We start from the raw sequence: 26,159 nt of genomic DNA, 5'->3' as shown, positions 1-26,159 counted from the left end.
TTAAAATATAAATGCTGCTGACTAGTAGCTTGAATTTTTTAATTTTATAATGGAAAGGGTAAGACCAAACAGGAGAGGGAAGACATCCCCAGGTAAGGAAAACGAAGCATGAAGAGGCAAACGTGACCTTTCCATCACTGGACAATGATGAAGCAAAACTGTCTTTTTTTTCTTTTTTTTAACGAATTTATTTATTTGATAGAATGAGAGACAGCGAGAGAGGGAGCACAAGCAGGAAGAGTGGGGGAGGGAGAAGCAGGCTTCCTGCAGAGCAGGGAACCTGATGTGGGACTTGATCCCGGGACTCTGGGATCATGACTGGAGCCCAAGGCAGACACTTAACAACTGAGCCACCCAGGTGCCCCGGACACCTTCCTTTTAAATTACTATATTATTTATTTTCTACTTTATTTTTATTCTTATCTCTAAAACACTCCTGTCCTGGTTGCTTCTACTTCCTCTCTTTACCTTTCTGTAGTCTTTGGTCTTGGTTTTTCTTTCTTACCCTTTAAAAATCTCAGCTCTCTCTTGATTTATTTTACATGCATTCATGTGATTCATTACATTTAGCTACAGAAGTACACATACCAAATACACCCACGGAAACGTAAGTATATGTAAATAAATCTTTGTAGTAAACACATATATGTGTTGACTTATTTTACATGTATTTATTTACATCTTTATAGTTTTTGTTATTTTTACTTTTAATTTGTGCCCCAGATTCACGTCAGCTTTTCATTTAATTATTATTTTACTTGAGATAATTTTAGACTTACAGAAAAATCGTAAAAGTAGCCCAGAGGATCATTTTATTTCTAACCTTTTGAAATCCCTTTCAAATATATTTGCATATGTTATCCTTCTATTTTTTTCTGACTGTTTACATTGTGCTTGTTTTCTTTTAATCTTTCCTTCTTATAATTGTAACTTTTATAATTTTTCTGCAAGGGTGCCCGGCTGGCTCAGTCGGGGGTGTGTGTGACCCTTGATTTCGAGGTTGTGAGTTTGAACCCCATGTTGGGTGTAAATACTTAAAAATAAAATCTTAAAAAAAAAAAGTGAGCTCAATGGGACCTCTGCTGGGTGGGTGGCCTGACCCCACTTAGGTATTTACCGCCTATAGAGAAGGGGACTCTTCTCATTCTGGGTGAGGACCCTGTCACTCAGAGAGCTCTTAGAAAAGGCATCCAAGACTGAGGTTCTCCAAATCTTTGACATCTCCCCAGCCATACGCAGGACTTTATTTCGGGCAGATCAGAGTCCCCATTCACCCTTCCAGGCTTAGGATTTGGTGGCGATATTCTCTACCCTTAGATATGCCAATGGTCTGTTGCCCTTAGAAAGCCCCCAAATGTCAGAACCCCTCTTCTAAAAGGGAAGAGTTCCATTATCTGAGAAAACCCTTGATCCCTACCCAGCATCTTCCTTGCTGATGGAGTCTCTTAGGGCGTCCCTAGTCACCACCCAAAGGCTCGTCCCGAGACTGGTCCATGAGTCACTGTCATCTGGCTGAGTCACCAGATGCCTCACCCTGGAGGGAGGGGGATCACCCCAGAAGCTGAAGTCCTCCCAAACCGGCTGGAGACACTACACCTGGCCCAGGTGAGCCAGGCTAGCCAACTCAGGCCACCCCGCCCAGCCGCAGCGCAAGATTCGATGAATCTCGAGGTGCCTGGCTGGTTCAGTTGTTAAGCATCTGCCTCCGGCTCAGGTCATGATCCCAGGGTCCTGGAATCGAGCCCTGCAACGGGCTCCCTGCTCTGCGGGAAGCCTGCTTCTCCCTCTCCCACATCCCTCTGCTTGTTTTCTCTCTCTCGTTGTGCCTCTCTCTGTCAAATAAATAAATAAAATGTTTAAAAAAAAAAAAAAAGATTCAGTGGAACTCAGTGAATGCTCAGAAGTGTGATGACCTCGGCGGGGTTTGGTCTTCAGACTGGATCGATTCCTTCCAATGAATGACCAAGTTTCCCCACCTGGAACCTGGTGAACGGAGGCGTAGAAGTAAAAATCTCATGGATTGGTTTCCTCTTTTATAAAATGCCCGTTTATAGCCTTTGCCCCTCTGTTCAGATCTCAGTCCTCATCGTAATGCCTTGAGCGAGCTCTTCATGCATGAGAAACATCAACCCTTTGTCATATGTGTGGCAGAAAGTTTCTCCAGTAAGTTACCTTTATTTTGGTTCCCGATGGCTTCCGACCTACAAGGTTTTCTGTTTTTCTTTTTTAATTTATTTGTGGGGGGAGGGAGATTTATTTAGATGGATGACATGCGGTGAGAATCAAAACATTTCCTCCCAAATAAGAATAGTGAAACCAAAGGCCCAGCCCTATTCATAGAATCTGTCCTCTCGCTTAAGCAAACAAACCAGCTGTTCTGCCCCATTTATCCGTCCGTTCTGGTGCCAGAGCCGCCCCCCACTCCCACCCCCGAGTGAAGCTTTGGATGTCAAGTTTTATTCTCTAGGTGGCAGTGGACACTCTCATTTTCTTTTTCAAAACCGTTTGACCTTCTTGCATGTTTTCTTTTACAGACGGCCTTTAGAATATTTTTTCTCAAATTCTCAAAATTCCATTGGGATTTTGGCTGGAACTGTGTTATGTGCCAAGACGATAAAAATTGCTCCCTTCGGAATATTTGGTGTTCCTATTGCAAGACCATAGCGTTACTTCCCATTCATTCTGGTTTCTAAACTAAACCTCTCTGTCCCATACTTTCCTGCTGGGGACGTCACTCTTGATGTCTTGCCATTGTCTATGCTGCTTTTGTGAGTGGGACCCTTGCCTTCACGATGCTGATGATTTACGAAGAGCTCTGGGTCTCTGCAGCAGAGGTGATCGGGCTGCAGCGCCAATACTGGAACTGGCCCAGAAGCGACAGGTTCCTCTCAAGGTCTCCGGGGAGTAAACACGGGAAGCATTTTCTAGGTCTCTCTCTATCAGACGGCTGGGATCCCTTAGCAGAAAATCTCTCTCTCAATGAGCTTGTGAAAAGAAGCTGGTAGAATTCAGGAGGTTTTGCAGAAGAATGCAGGCATGGGAGGGGAGATTCTCCTCTTTTCTCTACTCTTGAGGCCAGCTTGCCCCCAACCCAGTGGTTGCTCATATTTTAAAATCACAGGTTTTCAGTTCTTCCAAAGGAGCCTGGGAGGTGTGAGACGCCAGGAACCCACACACCCTAGATGGCTTGCCACATTCGGCTCATGGTTCAGTCGCCAAGTCCCAAAGCCCATTCTCCACTTATGCCCTGAATATATAAGCTCGCCAGTTAAAGTTCCCTTCCTCTGACAAACGACACAGCCACACATCCCAACCCTAAGACTTTCAGCCAAAGACAGCAGGCTAGAAAACACAAAATAAGCACAGCCCCGAGGTGGGTACGCAGCCAGACTAGACTCGGCCACCACCCCACCAATCCCTGTAATCTAAAAGGGACGCACAGACAGGAAAATAAACACACAGGGAGTTGTTTTCTTAAGGCTGCCCTCTGCTTTCTTATTCTTCTAAATCAACCAATTTCTCCTCTTTCTGTCTCTCTCATTTCCTACCTCCTGGTCTCCCAGGCAGTGACTTAAAGGCGGTGGAGGGTAGGACGAAAGCAAGAAATTCTAGGAGAGGCACAAAAGTTGAGTTAAATCTGTAAGCTAAAAAAGGCCATTTTGGGGGTGCCTGGGTGGCTCAGTGGGTTGACGCCTCTGCCTTCAGCTCAGGTCATGATCCCAGGGTCCTGGGATCGAGCCCTGCATCGGGCTCTCTGCTCGGCAGGGAGCCTGCTTCCCTTCCTCTCTCTGCCTGCCTCTCTGCCTACTTGTGATCTCTGTCAAATAAATAAAAATTTTTAAAAAGGGCCATTTTTAGGCACCCTTGGGAAAAATACCTAACTAGAGAAAGACAAGGGCCAGAGGGTCCTGGGGTCTGTCCCTGTCGTCCTGTAGCTTAGCTAGCTTTGGCCCACGAGGGAAGGCGCCTTGTCCTACAGGGTCATACTCCCAACCTCATGCCACCTTGCTGATGGACAGAGTTGGAGCGGGGCAGGGAAGGGGTCAACTGTCCACAGGGTGAGAGGGACAGACAGACAAAGATACGCAGGTGAAGACAGGATAAGGGAAGCCCAGGGGGTGAAACCACAGGGAAGGATCAAATCATGACTGCCACTACCCAGTCTTTATTATTATTATTATTATTATTGAGGGAAAAGTCACACAACGGAATTTCAACCATTTTAAGGTGAACAATCACTTTATGCAACTGCCACCTCTAACCAGCTCCAAAACATTTTCATCCCTCCAAAAAGAAACCCTGTGCCCATGAAACAGTTTCTTCTCAACCCCTCCACCCCTAACTCCCTGCCCACTGCCCACCCGTCTACTTTCTGTCTCCTTGGGTTATGCATTTCAGAAAACTGTAATCATGGTATATGCGGCCTTTTTGTCCCAGGTTTCTGTCATTTAGCATAATGTTTTCAGGACTCAGGGCTTCATTTCTTAATAAGATTCCACCCTATGGACACACCGCATTTTATTTCTCCATCTATCCTTTGATGGATATTCATGGCCTTTTAATAAATGATGAGTTCGGAAACAAGGTAAAGTGGAATTTTTTATTGTGACTTATGGGATAACGTGAAACCGGGGTGGAGGGAAAAGGAAGGTGGGAAGGGGAAGTTGTCTGAGTCAACTTCTTCCTCGTTTGGAAAAGTCTGGGCCTCCCTGGGGCGTAAGGATGTAGGTGTAGGTGAGACCCCGGCTCCCTTCTGCTCCCAAAGAATGGGGCCTCCCCAGGCTGCCAGAAGGAGCCAACTGTCTGCTTGGCCGAGATCCCCTCTTCTGCGCAGCATATCTGAAGAGGCACCTCTGTTTTCTGATCACCCCGAGCTGCCCTGGGAGGTGTCCAGAGGTGAACGAGGGAACCCCAGGCACCTAGTCCCGCTGAGAAGTGACTTCCGGAATGTCACCAGGGGACCCTGCTCACTCCTTGGCGCATATCTGCCGTTTTCCTGGACACTTCCCCATGACAGAACATCTACACCGGGTTCAAACCCGTGAGGTTGGCAGGACACAAATCTCTGACAGGCCAAGGACCCCGGAGGCTAAATGACTTGCCCGAGGCCACTGAGCCGAATCTGAGTCAGATTCGGATAGGGCTCCCTTGGCCCTGCTGTCCTCTGGGACGCGGATTCCTGGCAGTTCCGATGCCTTCCTGTGCTCTCCACCCAGGCCTTTCCTCCTGCACGGTTCTCAGGGGGTCTGTAGGTGTCTTCTGACCTAGGGCAGTCCTTACCTGGTGTAGATGAAGACCAAATGGCCTTCGGGCTCCTGCTGCCTCTTTCCTGTTCTAGTGGGAGAGGGAGAAGCAGGCTCTCTGCTGAGCAAGGAGCCCGATGTGGGGCTCAATCCCAGAACCCTGTGATCATGACCTTAGCCGAAGGCAGATGCTTAACGACCGAGCCACCCAGGCGCCCCTGAACTTGGATCTTTTGATGCTCAAGCCCATCTCCAGCTATTACAGTCTCCCGGTGCCTTTCCAACACTGTTTAAAAAGAACAGTCCTTTTCCCCCCGTCCAGGACTGGGCGACAGGACGGACTGTCCGGGCCGCAGGGAGAGCCAAGGGCAAGCCGGCACCCTGGGCGCACCGCGCTCCAAGCCCCACCGACCGAGCTGCGAGAATCTGACCGCACGTCCCTCCGAGAACCCACCTCGGGGGCGGGGCTGTCCCGGGCCGAGGGGCAGCCTCGCTAGGGGGCAGCAGACGCGCGGCCGGCGGCGGCGGGCGGAGCAGCGACCGCAGGCCCCGGGGCACCCGCCGTGACTCAGCGCAAAGCGGGATGGCCCGGTCCCGTGGCTGGGTCCAAGGAGAGAAGGAGCGCCCCCAGACCCCCTCCGCTGAGCAATCCCGCACTGCAAATAGAGAGCAGTGCCGATGCCCACCTTTGCCAATCTGCCGAAAACACAGACTTGCCCCCTTTCAAGGGTGAATTTCACGGTACAGAACATATCTCAATAAAGCTATTATTGAAGAAACAAACACCCTAAATGGACCTCTCTCAGAAAGCAGAAGATCCAGTAGAGATACATCCAGAATCCAAAATAACCTCACAATGAACTTTGTTCCCGAAGTTATTTTTGGCTCCTGCATCCCATTTTTCCTTTGCTCTGGTCCCTTTTCGGCACCATCGGGAACGTGCCAGCGCACTCCGGTGGAAAACAGGATTCCTCCTTAACGACAGGAGCCGCCTTTCGAGTGTCTCCAGGTACCGACTCCTTTAATCCATACACCTGCCTCCATTATGACGCCTCCTTCTACAGAGGGGGAAACTGAGGCACGGGAAGGCTGAGTACGTTGCCTCGGGTCTGGCAGTAGGCATGTCAGGGAGTCGGCATTCAAAGCCCAGCCAGCCTGGCACCAGAATCTGACCCTGTTACGTGACTGTTCATCGTGACAGAATCAAGCGGTGATGTTCCCTTTAGGAACACCGGGACCCTTGCTCCACTGAACTAAAAGCCTTTTACCTCGAAAATGTCTTTGTCTTATTTGCACTCTATTCTGTAACCCTGACGGTCCGCCTGTTTTACTTTAAGATACAGAGATTAATGGAAGGGCACGCATGCTCCTCTCCTGGGCTGAGGCGGAGTCGGGCCCTAGATCATTAGGAAATCCCTCTGCTCAGGAAGCTGGGAGCCAGCTGTACCAGAGGAAGAGAAAAACCCTCAAGGGTTTAAATCAACAGCCCCTTGAGGTTGACTCCCGGCAACCTCATACCTCAGACACCCTTCGCTAACAGCTGGTCCCATCTGTGACTGTCTCGGGTGCGGCCTCTCCGGGGGTGCTGTCCCTCTTCTCCCCTGCCCCCCACGGGTGGCAGGCAGCACGGAGCGAGGCACAGGGACATCCCCAGGAAGACTTGTGGCATGGCAAACCTCCAAAGGGCTCTAACATGCGAGCTCGTGGTCACATCACATGTGTACCACAGAATGTTCTAGAACCAAATCTGGACAATAATAAAAAAAACCCCAGATTTTAAGCATAACTGCCAAATTAAGAGGAGAGAAGATAAAGGAGCCCACAGAGAGGGAAGACTTATGTTGGTGAGAAGAAAATGGAATAATCCTGGGCCTCCATCCAGAGAGAACAATCAACAGTTGTATGAAAGCATGAATGAAGGCCGCTTTTTGGAGGGAGGTGGCGCTGCTGTGCACAGACAGTGTGTCATGGCTGATGTCAGCAGGCTGATGTCCACCAGTGTAAGAAAATTCAGATTGTGTCTGAGAGGACAATTCTAGTTTTAAGCCTCAGATCTCTATTTTAATTTTTTTTAAAATAAAGGCTTCTCTCCTTGTTTGTAGTCACTGGCATAGTGAAATAGTGCTGTGACACCTGGCAGGGTGACAGATGAGGCTTGGGTGGCCTTTCTGTTCAGAACTGTGGTCGCTTTCCCTCCAACCCCCTTTCGGAGAGATTTTTCCATCAGTCACCTTTCAATGAGGACAGCGCTGCTGTGTGACATCTTGACAGGTGGCAGAGACAGGCTGCTGAGCCTCTGTCCTGTTCAGGAACCGCCCATGTTCCTGGACACCACTTTAATTCTACCTGCGATGAATCCCCTGAACTCAGAGCACCAAATGGATAAAGAGGAGTCTCTTCTGATATCAAAACCAAGAAAACCAGAACAAAAAATTGCCTTCCTTGGGCAAACCACTCTTAATTCTTAGGGAGAGAGAGAAAAAAAAAAAATGCGTTGTTTTATAGAAGTGATTCCTAGGGGCACCTGAGTGGCTCAGGCAGTTGAGCATCTGATTCTTTGATTTCAGCTCAGGTCATGATCTCAGGGTCCTGGGATTGAGCCCTGAGATGGGCTCTGTACTTATCGAGGAGTCTGCTTGAAGATTCTCTTCTTCTCCCTATGCCCCTCCCTGCCCAACACATGCATGCACTCTCTTTCTCCAAAATAAATAAATCTTTTGAAAAAAAGTGACTCAGAAGGCGCCTGGGTGGCTCAGTGGGTTAAAGCCTCTGCCTTCGGCTCAGTTCATGATATCAGGGTCCTGGGATCGATCCCTGCATCGGGCTCTCTGCTCAGCGGGTGGCCTGCTTCCCTTCCTCCCTCTCTGCCTGCCTCTCTGGGTGATCTCTCTCTGTTAAATAAATAAATAAATATCTTAAAAAAAAAGAGAGAGAAAAAGAAAAAAGTGACTCAGTCAATATTAAAAAGTCAAATACAAAAATGTGAAAGAACAGAGCAAAATAATCACTTTTAACATGTTGGGGAACTTCCCTGCAGATACTTCTCCTGGGCACACATTAAAATTTTCCCTAAATAAGACCATATTCTGTAGCCTGTTTTATTCACTGAATAATATGCTGTATTAATAAGCTTTATCTTATTTCTGGTTGGTCTTTACTGGATATAATTTGTAGCATTGCTGCTTTGTCTCTGTCCTCCAGCCCTAACAGGCAGCAAATGGTCCATAAACCAACATCAGATTACACTTAAGAGGTGATGGGGGGGAGTTTTCGGGCCACCCCTCCAACTCCTTTAGCCTTCTGGAGTCTTCTCTTTATAAGAAAAGATATTTCTAGAGCCAGGCACCATTACACATTTTATCTCATTTAATCCTCATAACAACCTATGTGAAGTAGGAAATATTATCTATCTACATTTTTTAAAAGATTTATTTATTTGAGAGCGAGGAGGAGAGAGTGAGGAACATGGGGAGGGGCAGAGGGAGAATCTGAAGTGTGGAGCCCAACATAGGGCTTGATCCCAGGACCCTGAAATCATAACCAGAGCCGAAGTCAAGAGTTGGACACTTGGGGTGCCTGGCTGGCTCAGTCATTAAGCATATGACTTCGGCTCGGATCATGATCCTAGCGTCCTGGGATCCAGCCCTGCATCGGGCTCCCTGCTTAGCGGGAAGCCTGCTTCTCCCTCTCCCTGCTTGTGTTCCCTCTCTCGCTCTGTCCTCTCTCAAATAAATAAAATCTTCAAAAAAAAAAAAAAAAAAAGAGCAGGCTGCTTAACCGACTGAGCCACCCAGACACCCCTCTTACCTCCATTTCGGCAGTGAGCTCAGTTGCCCAGGCCGGAGCAGAGGCTGCGTGTGGCTGTGAGTCTGCAATCCTAGCCCTCGCTGGGTGGGTTTGACACTGGGTGGAGACCTCCATCAAGGAATCATGACGCTCTACTCTGGAGCCCTAATCCAGGAGGAGCCACCCGCAAGTACCTGTTTGTGAGGTTCACCGGTCATATCAGCTCCATTTTGCAGTTGGGGAAACTGAGACACAGAGGGGCTGAGGGACCTCCAGGGGACCTAGAAATAGCGGCAGAACTGGGCACAGAGTCTGGCATGTGGTGATTTGCTGGAAAGCTCAGCTTAGGAATGGGATGTCGGCCGGGAGTCAGCGCAGGAACTGACTGTGGGTGGGGCAGAGTGGGGTCTCGAACAGGACGGCACTGCCATCTGATGGGTGGGCCTCTCCGTGTTGCCTCAGCAACGGCTGGGAGCTGGGAAGCCTCTCGACGTACCTTGGGGCCACTTGCCAAAGAGCATGATGGGTTCTGGGAAGCACCTGCTCAACCACTTGCCATTTTGGGGACTGATGGAAGGTACCCAGGCTACCCCTTTCTCAAGGCACTTTGAGAACACTGCCAGGCCTCACCCTCACAGCAGGGTCTGGGGAGGCACCCTTCATCCTAGGCCCAGAGGGGGGCCTGGAGGATCCCTAGCTGCTCTTCCCTCCCCCCTCCGTTCCTGGGGTGCTCCTGTGAAGCGGGGTCTCCAGATCTGGAGATGCCCTCTTCATGTCTACCCTCACAGGTGCACCTGGAGGTTGCTCAACTCCAACTCTTTTTTTTTTTTTACACATTTGAGACAGCGAGCGCATGCGCACATGAGTCGGGAGGCGGGGCAGGGTTAGAAGGAGACGCGCCAAGGGTCAGGGAGCCTGACCTGGGTCTCGATCCTAGCACCCCGGGATCATGACCCGAGCTGAAGGCAGACATCTAACCAACCGAGCCACCCAGGCGTGCCCACCCCAACTTTGTGACACGCGTCAAGCCCAGCGTTGTCAGTCGGATGAATGGCTGACCTCTTGGCCCCTGAGGGTCAGCATCAGCTCCACGCCTTCCTGAGGGATCCTTGTTCTCGGCCCAGATCCCTCCACGGATCTGGGTGGAAAAGACACCTGGTGTGGAGTCAAAAGCCCTGGGTTCAAGGCTTAGTGGGGACTAGTGGGGACCACTAGCTGCTCTGTCCTGGGCCAGTCACTTGCCCTCTCTGTACCGTGGATTCTTTATTTGTAACAGGGCCATGAGGACACGTGTCTCACAGGGTGGCTGTGAGGGTCACTGAAAACATGCACAGGAGAGACAGCACTTTAGGGAACTGCCATGTTCTAGACTGTGGTAAGGGACTAGGGGATGAAGATGACAGGGGAGGTATGAGCAAGGAGAAGGTGACTGAAGATGGGGAAGAGGCGGCTTTCCCCGAAGGGGTAAGATAAGGGGTCAATCTGAGGGCTTAGCCTGTGTCTCTGCAGACCAAGGGGAGGGGGAGGGATGGTATAAAGCGGAGCGAGGCAGCATTGAATTAACCCCGGGGAGAAGAGGAGAAATGAGGGGCTCCTCCTGGGAAAGTCTCAGAAGGTGGAGAGAAGGTAAGTGCCAAAAGCAGAGCTATGAAGTCTGAGCTCCCCCTTCCTCCCAGTGCAGGCAAGGACAGGATGTGGCAGGTGACTGGGGAGGGACGAACCGTGGCCCCCAGGTCTCCAGTTTGCTGGGAGCAGGCCCAGGAGCTACGAGGGGGGCTGGAGTTGGCGAAGCCGCAAGAATGATGAGAAATGGGCTCCTTTTGCCAGGACATTTCATTAGGGAACAACGGGGAAGACACAGAGGGAAGAGGAGAATGAAGAAGGAAAGGGGTCACTTTTAAGAGGTTTTCGTTGCTATATTTTGAGTCTGAGGACATCTTGGAAGGACGCGGGGGAGAGGAGGGTGGCGGAAGGCTGTCGCTGATTAGCAGCTCTGCCTTGGTAATGAGAGGCCTGAACTCAGCATTGTCTCAGAAGGACGGAGAATAAACAGGGTCCTTCTAACACACGGGAGAAATGCCACAGCAGCCCAAGCACATCATCCCCGAATTCCTCCTTTGACAAAGGCAAATTTGATCCCACACGGCATCAGGGCCGAAGTCCACGACGGAACAGCACCGAGGGTGTCAAGCACACACTCAGGGCTGGGTGACCTTGGGCAAGTCGTGCAACCTCTCGGAGCCTCCAGGGCTTTGTCCGTAAAATACTGAGCTTAAATGAGTTCATAGACCTCGGGGGCTCAGAACCATCCCTGGCTCCCGAAAATGCTCTGTAGGTGCCCCCTGTGGTTATTACTGTGACAACCGTTATCACCTATTCATTTAGCCAAATCTCCCTGCATCCTGTTTGTATCTGCAGACCAAACAGCTTTCTCGGGGCACAGAGCCCCACCCCACTTTGGATCTACTGACACGTGGTGCCCTCTTGGCCCTCCCAGGGCAGCCTCCAGCCAGGCCGGGCAGATGGTGTACCCAGTGAGATCATTCCCCTGGTCCCGTGACGCCTGGAGACAGGGCCAAAATCGTGTCCTGGGGCACCCTGCATGAAGCGGACTCCTTTGTAAGAGGGATGGGGGACAAAGGAACGCACTGGCGTGGCGAGAGGCCCACCCTGCATCACCAAGTGAAAAAAGCAGCTTTAGAAATATGCTTGTACAGAATTTTTCTAAACAAAAATTAACACTGATATGCATGGGTACAGACAAAAAGTCCTGAAGGCTGAACAGAGGTCTTCTCTGGGAAGGAACATGGAATTAGGGAGACTTTCTCTTGTTGGTGTCTCCATCTTTGTCTTATATTGTTTTATAAATATATATTATGTTTATAGTCTGATAAAATGCAATAAATATAGTTTTGGCATCGCCAAACACCCTTGTAAGAGTCAAGAGTCAATGTCCTTTTCCTCTGATCCATGTGGCATAAATCGCCCTTAGCCACTGGCAAGGCCGGAGAGGCACGTCACCAAGACACTTCACATGGATTCCAGGCATCAGGACCCCTCTGTAATCAACCACGGAAACAGAGGCCACTTAGGGTGACAATGTGCAGGTGGGGTTCTTACCCGAGGCTGTGGCAGTGCCACCAGAAGTACCAGGCAGGGGTATGGGCCTGTGGAGCCAGTGGGGGCCCCTGGATGGGAAGGTTAACATTCTGGGAGGAAGGTAATGAGACTGGGGCTTGGGTTTGCTCACAGCTGGCGTGTAGCCTTTCAAGTACACATTTTTTTTTTTAATTTAAATTTTTTTTTTTTTTTTTTAGTGAATGCATTTACTCATGTACACATTTAACAAGAGAGCCATGAATACCCAGGCGTGGGGCTTGGATGTCACACACCCTTGCCTATCACAAGTGTGATTCTCTATACCTTTTCTTTTTTTTAAAGACTTTATTTATTTATTTGACAGACAGAGATCACAAGTAGGCAGAGAAGCAGGCAGCAGGGGTGGCGAAGCAGGATCCCTGCGGAGCAGAGAGCCCCATGCAGGGCTCCATCCCAGGACCCTGAGATCACGACCTGAGCTGAAGGCAGAGGCTTTAATCCACTGAGCTACCCAGGTGCCCCACAAGTGTGATTCTCTAAAATCCAGGGAGGGGTAAGGGCTGGTGCGTCTGCACACTAGAGAGCTGCCCTGTTCATGCATTTACATCCGCCTTGTTCCAAAAGGAATTTAGAGAAGCAGGGATGTGAGGAGCCCCACAGAGGCGAAGCTACAGCCTCACGAGCCCTAGAAAATGTAACTTGTGAAACGAAGTGTGTCCTGTAAGATCCCAAGACCACATGAGAATAGAAAAATAAAGGCTCTTTAGATAAAGGAGAAACCAGATAGTTTTGCTGCATATCCGGAGGCTGGCAAAATAGTTTCAATATTTATCAATAAGATGTTTCATTTCAGTTAGAATAAGGAAATGCAAATATTACCCAATATGGGACCCCGGGTCATGCCCCATTGATTTGGATAAAATCATTATGCTCGACGTGGAATATCCAGCTGGAGCTAGAGAAAACGTTAAATTGTATGGAGTGAAGAAATTATCTGGAAAGTGTAAGGACCTATTTTATATTTTTATATTTTAGCAAGAGGCTTTCATTGAGGTTAAACAAAAACCTTGTTGTTTAACCCTTAAACTGTCCCTGCTCCCTTTTCCCCAGGGCATTCACTTAAAAAACAAGTCCCAGAAACAGCTCCAGGTAACAAAGCCCAGATACAAGGGTGGGTCAGGCCAAGTGGAGACATCGATCAGTGGGGGGGGGGGTTGCATACTGTCTCCTTGGTTACTAAGGAGTATGCCCCCCCCTTTGGGAGCCTTTTTGGCGCCAATCCTAATTAAGGTGTAATAGGCTGGTTCAGATGTCTACTAGGGTAAATTGTAACTCAATTGGTCACCTAGCATCACTGTGGAGTTTCCTGTGTGTGTTAAAATCTCATTGGTCACCTGTGCGTGGCCAGGCCCGACCTCATGGCCTTTGCCCTTAAAAGCTAGTCTGTGAAACAGAGAAGGGTCGCCTTCTCTTGTAAGAGGTGTGTCCCCCAACGTTCGGTTAGATTCTTGATGCTTGGCGCGAAATAAAGCTTTGCTTGACCTTCGCTTTATACCAGTCTGGCTCCTATAATCATGGACCCATTATTGGGGCATAACAGAAAGTAAGAATTTAGACACAACTTTGGAACTAGATCCAATCCAGGTTACAAATACACGGATCAATTAAAACGGACCTATCAGAAATTTGGATCAGGGAGAGACAGGAAATCGAAGCTGGGGCATGCATTTAGGTTCTAGGCTCCAAGAATATATTTCAGAAAAAGCCCAGACGCAAAATGTCCATTATCCAGCAGAAAGGCCTGGACAACATTTATGTTCAGAAACAGAAATGGCAGTCCAGGAAGGAAGAGGAGAGAATGACTTGATTTCCATGTGAAAGAGAAAAAGCTGGCAAGGAGGAAGTACAAAACACTTGGAAACATAATAGGAAATTAAATTCTACTTGGAGAAGGAGAAAGCCCGCTAGCCTGGGGGTGGAAGCCAAGGGGGGGACTCTGCATGCCCATTGGTCAACGAGCAGGAGAGCAGAGGAGAAGTGTGACCCAGTGTCCTCATCCCTGTCTGTGATCTGAGCTGCTTCTGGGTCCTCCCCATGTCTCAGAATCAAAATAATAAAGGAATACTATAAACCACTGGACTGCAGAAAGGTGAACTTTAAAATAGGTGGTTTTACGGCAAGTGATGTATCTTAATACTGACGTTTTCAAAACATCACGAAAGAGGCTCAAAACTAAATTTATTTTTTAAAAAAATTTATTTATTTTTGCAAGAGAGGAGAACACGTGCACAAGGGTGCAAGAGCGGGGGAGGGGCAAAGGGAGCCGCAGACTCTCCGCTGAGCAGAGAGCCTGATGTGAGGCTTGATCCCAGGACCCCAAGATCATGACCTGAGCCCAAGGCAGATGCCTAACCAACTGAGCCACCCAGGCACGCCCGCATTTGTTTTTTTTAATTTAATTTTAATTTTTTAAAAAAGATTTCTTAAATTTATTTGACAGAGAGATCACAAGTAGGCAGAGGGGCAGGCAGAGACAGAGGGGAGAAGCCAGGCTCCCTGCTGAGCAGAGAGCCCGATGTGGGGCTCTATCCCAGGACCCTGAGATCATGACCCGAACCAAAGGCAGAGGCTTTAACCCACAGAGCCACCCAGGCACCCCTGCGTCGCATACTGGAAATAACTCAATTGTTAGTGTGTTGCTCGGTATGGGGTAGGTGCTCAATATACCTTCACAACTGGATGAATGAAAAAACATGAACCGAGAGCCCTACTCACCGCACTTGGTCAGATGGTGGGTGCTGCCCGACCTGCTACACCCTTCCTCACATCCAGGTCTCCCTGCCCTCTTCCTCACTTTCCCGCCCCTCTGTCTGGCTAACTTCTCCTCAAGCTCCAGGCTTTATCAAAGTGCTCCTAGAACCACTTTTAAGCAGCTGTCCCTGACTCTGCCAAAGCCCTCACATGTGCCCTAATGAACACTTGTTGCACGGTGCTGTGATTCTCTGGTTACTTGGCTCTGGGGCTGGAATGTTAATGCCCTGAGGATGGGAGGGCCATATTGCCTTCGTCACCATTGTGGCTTCAGCAGCTGGCCCATCCCTGGCATGAGGAAGGCACCCAGGAAATTGCTGAAGGAATGAGCGTGTGGGGCAGGGAGATGGGTTTTGGTGGGATGAGGGGGACATGGGTCAACATTAATCACTAACACTTCCCAAGCTCACAGCTCATGGTCTGTTTCAAATCTGACAGCCAGCGTGTTTTCTCATGTGGGCCACCCCAGCTCCTTGGGTGACAGACGTACCTCTGACACCCCAACGGAGAGAATGGTCCCCTGTGATCAGAGAAGGAACTCAAGTTCTCCCTCCCCTTTGTAAACCTCCAGTGACCAAAATAAGGGAGATGTGTAACTCCTATGTTGGCTGGGTGTTGGACGAACCAGGAATGACCCTGAGTTTGTCATCTTTGGCATCAAGGTCTCTCCTGTTTTTGTTCCTACTTCCCCTCCCCTCAAAACAGACTTGTTCTTCAGGCATTTTTCTGGAAGCCCCTGCTTGGCCAGGACAGATTCATATAATCCTGGGTTCTCAAGCTCGGAAGGGACCTTAAAGAAAGAGCTTCTCTATGGCACAGAGAGGTGAAGTAACTTGCTGAAAGTCACACAGCCGGTTGGTGCTGAAGCCAGGATACAAGCCTAAGTCAGGGGGACATTGCACTGAAGATACCCCAACTAAGGCAGAAAACTCTTGTTCTCCACAGCATCAAACCCATGCATTTGACACTGGAGGTCAAATGCAGTTCTGTTTACCCAGAAAATACTGCAATGTCTTTGCCATAAATACAGCAACTTGTAGTATACAGGCTGTCTTTGCCCATTTCACAGATTTTAGAACTCACTGTTCTGAGTCCCCATCACAATACTCAATCTGTGCTTCCTATCAGGGAGCAGAGGAATCATCTGATTCCTTCAGGCTATACCAACGATGGACAAAAACATGAGAAAGTGAGTTCACTGAGAGGACAGATCACTTTTTACTGGAGATAGATAAGGACATGAGAATCTGAAACATGCTCAGAGAGAACACGTCAAGACAAACTGTCCCCACTGCAGGCCATGCATGAAATCCAAGGCTCTTCTCGCGTGTGGCCCCAGGGACGTTTTGGGAGTAGCTGTGCGTGCTCTGTCGCTGGGTCCCTGGGGGCTCAGGATGAAGGCACATCACATGATTATCTATTTAGAAGCTGTCACCCTTCAATTCCTCAGTTCAAGAGAAAGAGCAGAGTAATTAGAAACCAAGAAGAAGACCATTTACAATTATAGTGCTCTGTACCTTCTTTTTCGTTCCTGTGGCTTATTGTTCGGACGGCATTTTCCAGAGAGCCGTGACATGTTGACATAATTATAAGCAATATCCAAGGGACCAAGAATGCCTAAAGACCTCGAGCCAGTGATTTAAGGCTTATTTTTTAAAAAAGATTTTATTTATTTATTTGACAGAGATCACAAGGAAGAGAGGCAGGCAGAGAGAGAGGAGGAAGCAGGCTCCCCGCTGAGCAGAGAGCCCGATGCGGGGCTCGATCCCAAGACCCTGAGATCATGACCTGAGCTGAAGGCAGAGGCTTTAACCCACTGAGCCACCCAGGCGCCCCTCAAGGCTTATTTTAAGTGAAAAAACAAAAAACAAAAAACAAAAAAACAAAAACCCAAAATGAGATAAGATGCCCTAACAGGATGCAATTTTATTTAGGAAAACCTGGTTAAAAAAAAAAAAAAGTGAAATGTGACCAAAGGTATTATCCAATATGATTCAGATTATTTGTTTCCTAATTTAGGTACTTATCCCACTCGTTCCAGGTCTGGTTTGAAAAGTTTAATTATTCAATCTTCTCTTAAGTAAAACTATGCATTTGCATTTCGTTAATGTGGGAGACAGAATAATGGTCTCTCTGAGCTGTTCAGTATCCTAATCCCCAGAACCTACGAAGCTGTCACTTCACATGGCAAAAGGGAAGTAGGATTGCAGATGGAATTCAGGTTGTGGAGCTGAGTTTAAAATAGAGTGCTGATCCTGGATTATCTGGGCGGGCCCAACATAATTACAAGGGTCCTTCCACGTGGAAGATGGAGGTAGGAAGGTTGGTATCAGAGTGGTGGGACATGAGAAAGATGTAGCTGGTCAGCAATGGCTTTGAAGACCAACGGGGCCGTGAGCCAAAAGATGCAGACGGCTCCTGGAAAAAGGCAGGAAAGCAGATTCACCCCCACACCAGAAAGGAGGGCTGCCCTTGCCGACACCTTGATGGTAACCCGGGGACACCTGTGTCAGACTTTTGACACCCCCCCCCCCAAGAACCTCCTTAAGCCAACATTAGTGTTGGCTTAAGGCACTAAGTTACAGAAGCAATAGGGGTGGGCACCTGCGGAAGACAGAGGCTCTTTTTTTTTTTTTTTTTTTTAAAGATTTTATTTATTTATTTGACAGACAGAGATCACAAGTAGGCAGAGAGGCAGGCAGAGAGAGAGAGAGGAGGAAGCAGGCTCCCTGCCGAGCAGAGAGCCCGACGTGGGGCTCGATCCTAGGACCCTGGGATCATGACCTGAGCCGAAGGCAGAGGCTTTAACCCACTGAGCCACCCAGGAGCCCCAACAGAGGCTCTTTTTACACCTCGAAGGGCAACGTGGATGGAAGAGCCCTCCTCTCCTGGGTGGGAAGAAGGGAGTGGGAGTCACCACTCTGCATGTCTCACTCTGCTACCCAACCCCAGGCCCGCATGTGCCCAGATGGCAGAGGTGGCTCTCGAAGCCTCCTGGGTGTTCAAGGAACACACCTGGGCTTAGCTCAGAGCAGCAGCCTGCCTTGGGAGCTGTCCGGAAGCGGGATGCTCATGATGGGAGCGGGGAGGACCTTTTCCCAATCGAAGGATAGGATCCCAGTAATTAAGAAGCAATGCTTTGTGCTGAAAAGGCACACATTCAGACCCACCCTTTAATCTCTTCCGTTAGGATCACTTTTAAATCAGAGCAGCCGAGCTGAGGTTAGAGGAAGCATCTATTATTAACAGACAGAGAGAGGAGTGGGCTCCGAAGGGAGAGGCTGGTCAATCACCACACCAGGGAGGCAGACTTCGGGGCTGATTCGGGCGCGTGAGCTGTGTGCTGTGCACGGGTGCATTAGTGATGCTGTGCTTAGGGGCTGTGTGTGTGTGTGTGTGTGTGTGTGTGTGCGCGCGCGCATGTAGGCCCTCCATTCCCGCGGGTAGTCCCACGATACCTACAGGCGACAGAGCAGGCCAGGCCGGGGGAGGATGGTATAAACAGGACAGAGCAAACCCACCGGCTGAGCTGCTGAGGGGGCCTCAGGGATGAGGGCGGCGAGCAGTCTATGAGGCAGGAACGTACCAGCCCCCACCAGAGACCCAGAAAAAAGAGCAGATGTGGTCTTTGCCCTTCAATGTTTTCAGCCTGGCCGGGGAGGAACATATACAAGTACTGAATGACACAAGGATAGTTTTGGAGCCAAAGGACCCCAAGGAGTCAACTCCATTCTCAACATGCTGCCTTCCACGTGCGGGGGCTCCGGGTTGGACCAAGGGATGGACGACGTGCTCCCAGCTCTCTCAGATCCGGGAGGGAAGACAGAGAGATAAATACAGTCTAAGACCACAGGTCAGAAGAGAGAAGGCAGACTGTGCCCCAAGAGTCTGTGATTCTGTGAGCTAAGCATGGAACAGGTGCAAGAGACAGAGGCTGTGGAGAATGTGGGAAAGGAGAGGCGGGTATCGAAGGCTGGAGAAGGCTCTGGGGATCTGACCTGGGGCTAAGACTCGAAGGGAGGGCAGGCTTGGAGCAACAAAGTCCTTCGTCTAGGCTGGAGAGGGTGATGACAGGGTCGTTATCAGGCAAAGGGGCACCACTGGTCAAGAGGGTGATGGTTGAGAGACAAGACGTTTTGGAGAAGCCAGATTAGAGAGACTTAAGGCCAGGCACTGGCTAGAAAGGCCCTGAGCCAAGGTCAGGAGTCCTCCGAGGAGCCAGAGCAGCCCCCAAGCTCTGGGACAGTCCTGTTTGCTGGAAATGAGCAAAGAACGAAGAGCCTGCGTCCTGCAGGTTTGGCTCTGGGGCTGGTGGTGGAGCCGCTAATTCTCGCAGAGTCTGAATTCCTGCACCGCCTTTGAGTTCCGTGGGGGGTAAGTGAACAGGCTCTGGCTGTGTGCCCACCTTTGACCGCCTCTGCAGGGTGATCCTTGGACCAGAAGCAGTGGCAGGTTACATAATGCAGGCGGGAAGAGGCCCTGGCCAGGACCTGCTCATCTGAAAAGGTAGCAGCGGCATAAAGCCTTAGGAGCAGGAGGGCTGTGGAAGGGAGGAGAGGGGAACAGATGGGGTGGGGGGCTGAAGGCAGGGGATGCCCAGTGTCCCGAGGCAATGGAAAGGCCTCTTTGGAGGGACAATTCTCAGGACATGCCACTGCAGGCAATTGTCAAATGCCAGTGTTGGGCTCCTGGACACAGTAACCTTGCCCAGAGAGGTCTGTAACTTGGCAGTTCCTTCCCTAGTCATGCTTCCAGCCAGAGGACAAAAACAGGCTTACTTATCTAAACAGAAGTGTTCCCTTTCCTTTTCCCAATTATTAACCCGAGGTTGTTAAATAGCTTACAGGATCAGAGGTCCTTCTAAAAGGAGAAAAATTCAAAAAGGTCTTGGGCTCAAGGTCCACTTTCTGTCCAGTAAGAAGGGTACTGTCCTCTGCAGATAAGGCAACAGAGAAGCTAAGCAAGTTGCCCAAAGACACAGGCTAGTCAACAGCAAAGGAAGACCAGGAATTAGCCTTCCAGAGCAGGGAGCACTGTTCGCTGCGCACAGTCTCAGAAAGCAGGCTTCCATTTTCCGGAGAACTGATGACTTTCCATCAGCCCGCCCACGGGCTCACCAGTCTCCAGCCGGTGGCTGTCAGCAAGCAAAAGTCTGGGGACTGAGGCACCACCAGAAGGCACAGTCTCAGCTGAACGGCTGATGGGATCACTTGGGCAACTGCCCAAGAAAAGTTTCTTTTTTCTTTTTAAGTTAAATTAAAACCCACAGTATCAACTACTCTCTGAAAAGAAGAATTCATGCATCATTGAGATCAAACACACCCCTTTTCAATGTTCTAGGGATCACTGATGATCATTGAAAGAAACAAACCAACAATACAAAGTATTAACAACAAATGGAAGCCTCTTCCTGAATTTAGAGTCATTTGTGGGCAAATGGCTGGAGAGATTATTCCTCCTAAGAAAAACCTGCAAGAATTTATTTCAAACCAACTGCTCACTTCAACCTTCTCAAACCTAACATGTTCTTGCTTATCTACTGCTTTTCTTCTTAAGGCAGTAAATATAAAAGAGCAAAAGTTCCACCAGAAAACATTTTGAGGGGTGCCTGGGTGCCACGGTCATTTGACTGACTGACTCTTGGTTTTGGCTCAGGTCATGATCTCCAGGTCGTGAGATTGAGCCCCACGTCAGGCTCCGCACTCGGTGGGGAGTCTGCTTGCAATTCTCTCTCCCTCTACCCCTTCTGCTTGTGCTCACTCTCTCTCTCTAAAATAAATAAATAAGTCTCTAAAAAAAAAAACCCCAAAACCCAAACCCACACATTTTAAGATATGGATACACTAGGAGTGCTGGGAGGTGACCCTCAAACCCAGAGTGGTTCCTTCCTGTTCAGGAGGAAGGTCAAGGATCCAGCAAGTGGCTCATCTCCCCTAAATGGACAAGGCATTGCCTTAGGAGGACTGCCAGCAACGTTCTACCAGCTCCCTTCAGCTCCACCAGGACAAGGGGCTGGAGTATGATGTGGGGACCAAGGACAAAGGTGGCGAAAGCGGCTGCCACATGGCAGGACAATAAAGGGGCGGACTGTACAGTGTCTGAAATTCATAATAAAATTGACAAAAAGCCAGCCTGGTTTTACAGGCATCACGTGCCAGCAATCCTAAACAACATCAGTAATAAAACACTTGTCCTTGAAAAACGCTTCTTTGGTCTATGTTATAAACAATCGGCATCACTGCCACTGAGCACTGATAACACGTAGGTAAGGTTCACATTAGACTTTGAGAAAACATATCCTTTCGTAAACCTGGTTTTCTCCATCAAAGTCACTTGGAGAGCTCCTAGTGCACAGCCAGCCCCTAGGGCTGTGGAGTTGGCCACACACGGTCGTTTCAAGAGAAAATTCTCAGCAGTTCCGAATCGTGCGCTGGCTTCGGACACTGTTTGCAGCTCCCGCCTCCCTGAGACCACATGTTTCCATGTTCAGGAATTAGGTTGTAAGTGTGAACATTGGTAGTACGGGGGCACCAGGAAGCTGAGTTACTTCGGTCATTCCGTGTGGCCACTTGGGAGTTTTTATTTGTGTTTGAAGTTTAGAACAGTGACACAGAGGGTGAACTGCCAAGGGTACTATTTTTGCTTGGTAAGTATAATTTTTACTCACATGTGATATAGTTGACTAAGTTTGAATAATATTTTTCAACCAGAAGCTTATTTTTTATTTTTATTTTTTTAAGATTTATTTACTAGAGAGGGGGGAGGGGAGGGGCAGGAGGAGAGAGAGAATCTCAAGCAGACTCCCCACTGGGCACAGAGCCCAATGCAGGGCTCAATCTCACCACCCTGAGATCACAACCTGAGCTGAAACCAAGAGTCAGATGCCTAACCGGCTGAGCCACCCAGGAGCCCTAGAAACGTCTTTCTTTCTTTTTTTTTTTAATGTATTTATTTGACAGACAGAGATCACAAGTAGGCAGAGAGGCAGGCAGAGAGAGAGGAAGGGTAGCAGGCTCCTTGCTGAGCAGAGAGCCCGATGCGGGGCTCGATCCCAGGACCCAGACGCTGAGGCTTTAACCCACTAAGCCACCCATGCGCCCCTGGAAATGTCTTTTTAAATGGTTGAGGGATAGTGTTTAAAATTTTAAAAAGTTAAGCAATAAAGTGGTAGATCCCTGTAGGGCTTAGTGGTTGCTAGATTATAGGCAACTCCCGCAGATGTTTCACTTTTTTTTAAAGTAAGTGAACAGTGATTTACATAAATTACATCAGGCTTCAACCAGTGATCAAAATTCAGTGGATATAAAAACTAGCAAGAGGGCCCCTGAGTGGCTCAGTCAGTAAAGCGTCTGCCTTTGGTTCAGGTCATGATCCTGGGGTCCTGGGATGGAGCCCTATGTCAGGCTCCCTACTTAGTGGGAAGCCTGCTTCTCCCTCTGCTTGCTTGTGTACTTCTTGTGTACACTCCCCGTGCTTGTGTACTTTCTCTCTTTCTCTGTTAAATAAATAAAATCTTTAAGAAAAAAAAATAAGTTGAGCTTTTTTCCTGTTTTGTACTTTAAAATTTACTTTTTTTTTTTTTTTTTTTTTACATTGTGGCATACTTCTATGCGTAGCATTCAATAAGAGAAACATTTTGTTACTTCTATTTTCTTTTTGGCTATCATTATGATCATTTCATGATCATTTTTTTTTTAAGATTTTATTTATTTATTTGACAGACAGAGATCACAGGTAGGCAGAGAGGCAGGCAGAGAGAGAGGAGGAAGCAGGCTCCCTGCTGAGCAGAGAGCCCAATGCAGGGCTGGATCCCAGGACCCTGGGATCATGACCTGAGCTGAAGGCAGAGGCTTTAATCCACTGAGCCACCCAGGCGCCCCTCATGATCATTTCTGAAGGGAGTTCTGTCATGGAAAGGAGGGGACAGTGAAGTGACAGGTACCTACGGCTTGTACCCTTTCCGTAAAGGGGCTCGTGATAAGAGAGCAAAGCCCTTCAACAACCTGCCAGGCGCATGCACCACACATCTGCACAAGAATGCAGATCAGCTTCTCCCCAGACCACCAGTTTCTCTGCTAATGCTCGATGTTCCTTTCTTTAAACATCGACTCACGCAGCAGCCACAGTGACGGTGAGTTCTAGAATGCAGAACTCAGCGATGTGAAGGTTCGTGATAACTTGGCAGGGCCGGGGATGGGAAACCTGAGCAGGGCCCGCAGAAGGTGGTGCCGCGCTGGGGTCTGGCCCTTGCCCAGGCCTGAAACCAGAGGCTGGCTCTCAGCAGCCAGAGCGTGTGGTCCCTGCTGAGCCAGGACCTACTTCCCAGTCTTCGGGCAGGGGAAGCGGGCAGGCGTGACAAAGCAAAATTAAGTGGATTTGGAGCGAGCCCACATCGGAGGAGCTTCTGAACGGTGCTCACCTTTTACCAGGGACAGGAGGCAGACACCATGAATAGAGGAAGTGTCAAATCTTGGAAATTAAAAGATCAACGGTGGGCAGGGTAGTGAAAAGAACACAGGCTTTGAAGGTGAAAGGTCTGGGTTCGGATTCTGATTCTGCCATTTATGGGCTGTGTGATCTTGGGCAAGTGACTTAACCATTCTGAGCTTCAGTTTGTTTGTAATGTGGGGCTATAACCCCACCTCTAAAAGCTGTCCTGAGATGAAACAAAATCGTGTCTCTCCTCTGAATACCTAAGAGCATCTTACTTCTCCTTTAGGTTTCAACAATGGCAAAATTATCTACAGGGACAGAGCCAAAGACTTGTGTGGCTTATGCAACAACCCCACCCCCGCCCCGCCCCTGGGGGTGCCTTGGTGGTCAGGTCAGGCCCAGAGACTTCTCTAAGAATGCAGAGTACAGCCTGGATTCAGCGGAGGAGGGCAGGCACGCTCGGAGATCACGGAGGTGGCAAGAGTGTGAGGGATGCTTTAAGAAACAATCTGGCTGGAAGAGAAGGAGCGAGCTAGGACGGTTGACCAAAGGGGGCATTTGTTTTGTTTTAAAGACAGGAATCATTTAAACCTCCTACATGCTGACATTGAGGAAGGGGTCAGGAGAGGAGGAGAAGACAGAAATAGGAGAAGGGGAAACATAAAAGCTAAGGAAGCCTCCCAAATGGTGGGAGAGGTGGCAGAATGGAATTCCAGGCACGGAGTTGGAGGGGGCTTGGCCGTAGCCACGCTGCCCAGGAAAGGGGCAGGGACACATGCACAGCGAGAGCTCCGGCTGGAGCAGAACAGGGCTAAATGAGCACCTGGCGTTCGGGTCAGCCTAGCCTAGCACCTTGACCATCCCCAGCCCCACCCAGGGGATAGACATTTGCTTACTTCCTCCTTCCTAACACTACCAAATCCCAATACCACTGCCCACCCCCGCCCCCCCCCCCCCCCCCCCCCCCCCCCCCCCCCCCCCCCGCAACATTAAGGACTGTATTTTTCCATAACAAATCCCACTGGTTCTATTCCAAAGGAGTGCTCAGGGGTGGCCTGATACTCCCGCCTTCCCCTCATTATTTTACTTTGAAAAATTTTAACTCACAGGCAGGCTGTACAAATAAGACAGTCAGCTCCTAGGTACCCTCCTGAATCCGCCAGTTGTAAATATTGTCATCATTAACTTTCTCCCTGTCATTCTCTGTATATTCACGTATAATTATACATAGATACAATTTAGTTTCAAACAATATTTTTCTGACTATAAAAGCAGTATCTGCTTATGTAATCAAGTACAGCAAAACATACAGAAGTACTTACCTATAATCCTACCACTTGAGATATCGCTATTAATATTTTCATGTATGGCCCTTTGTTGTTGTTGTTTTCGGTTTTTGGTTTTTTTTTTAAAGATTTTATTTATTTATTTGAGAGAGAAACAGTGAGAGAGAGCATGAGCGAGGAGAAGGTCAGAGAGCGAAGCAGACTCCCCATGGAGCTGGGAGCCCGATGCGGGACTCGATCCCGGGACTCCGGGATCATGACCTGAGCCGAAGGCAGTCGTCCAACCAACTGAGCCACCCAGGCGTCCCTGTTTTCGGTTTTTTTAAGTCGACTCCACACTCGATGTGGGGGCTCAAACTCATGACCGTGAGATCAGAAGTTGCATGCTCTACAGACTGAGCCAGCCAGGCAGTGCCCTCCCGCCCACCCCCACCCCCGCTGCCCACATGTCCTTTTTGGATCTTCATATGCATTTTTAGACATAGTTAAGATTATACTAAACACAGAATTTGTACCATGTTCTTCTATTATGTCTAAAGTGTTTTCTCGAGTCATGTAAAATTCCATAGACAATTTCCAATGGCTACCCACTGTTCTACATAACCATTTCCCTGAGGTCGGACACATGGCCTGCTTCCGAGATTTCCTATACTAACACCACTTTGGTGAACTTCTTACTAAATACATCCTATTCATGTTCCTAATTATTTCCTTAGGATAGATTCCAAAAGTGAAACTCTGAGGTCAAAGGATGGTGATATATACTTTTATTTTCTTTCTTTCTTTTTTTTTTTTTTTTTTTTGAATAGGCTCCATGCTCAACATGAGGCTTGAACTCATGACCCTGAGATTAAGGAACCCATGCGCCACCGCCTGAGCCAGTCAGGCGCCCTTGGAGAGTAATATTTTAAAGCTTCTCTCTACATCCTGCCAAATTGCTACCTGGAAATTTTTCCAAACATTTCCTGCCACTGGCATTGCATGGGAGCAGACCTAACATCACTGAATGGGGTGGGTGCGGGGGGCACAGGCAGGGGGAGGTTTGACCCTCCCAAATCACCTGTGACGGTGGAAACCAAATGAAGGGGTAGAGAAACCCCGCCTCTCAGGGCTTCTCGTTCTGGCCCACTGCGGGCACTTGAGAAACGGTCACTGCATGAGCAAACAAATCCACAAACATGTATTTCTGCATTCCTATCACATGTCCAACACAAGCGACAAGGAGAGAAGGGAAAGAAAAACCAAGGGATCGTGGGATGAGAGGCGCTAACTGTGTGTGCAGGAGTCAAAACTAAATTCGCCCACATACAATATGGCCAGTTTTCTCAGGACAACCTGCCCACGGCTTGTGCTGATGTCTGCCGATCTCCCTCTGCGGCAGGTAAGCCTCGATCTGATTCAGCTCCAAATTCCAAGCAGTTAGGAAGACGGAAGATGCAGAGGGGGAGGGGGAGAGACAGGTGTGGCATCCACCGCCAGCCCCCAGCCCTGCCCAGAGAGG

At 49.0% G+C, this 26,159-nt stretch overlaps 1 protein-coding gene across 27 annotated transcripts in view; it reads right to left on the bottom strand.

Annotated features, from left to right (window-relative positions):
• MAPT (microtubule associated protein tau) overlaps positions 1-26,159 on the bottom strand; it is a 115,943-nt gene that overhangs the window by 61,821 nt on the left and 27,963 nt on the right. The window lies entirely within an intron of this gene.

This window comes from Mustela erminea, chromosome 18 (assembly GCF_009829155.1).
Source record: "Mustela erminea isolate mMusErm1 chromosome 18, mMusErm1.Pri, whole genome shotgun sequence".
NCBI classification, from domain to species: Eukaryota; Metazoa; Chordata; class Mammalia; order Carnivora; family Mustelidae; genus Mustela; species Mustela erminea.
This window is presented reverse-complemented; position numbering and strand designations above follow the sequence as displayed.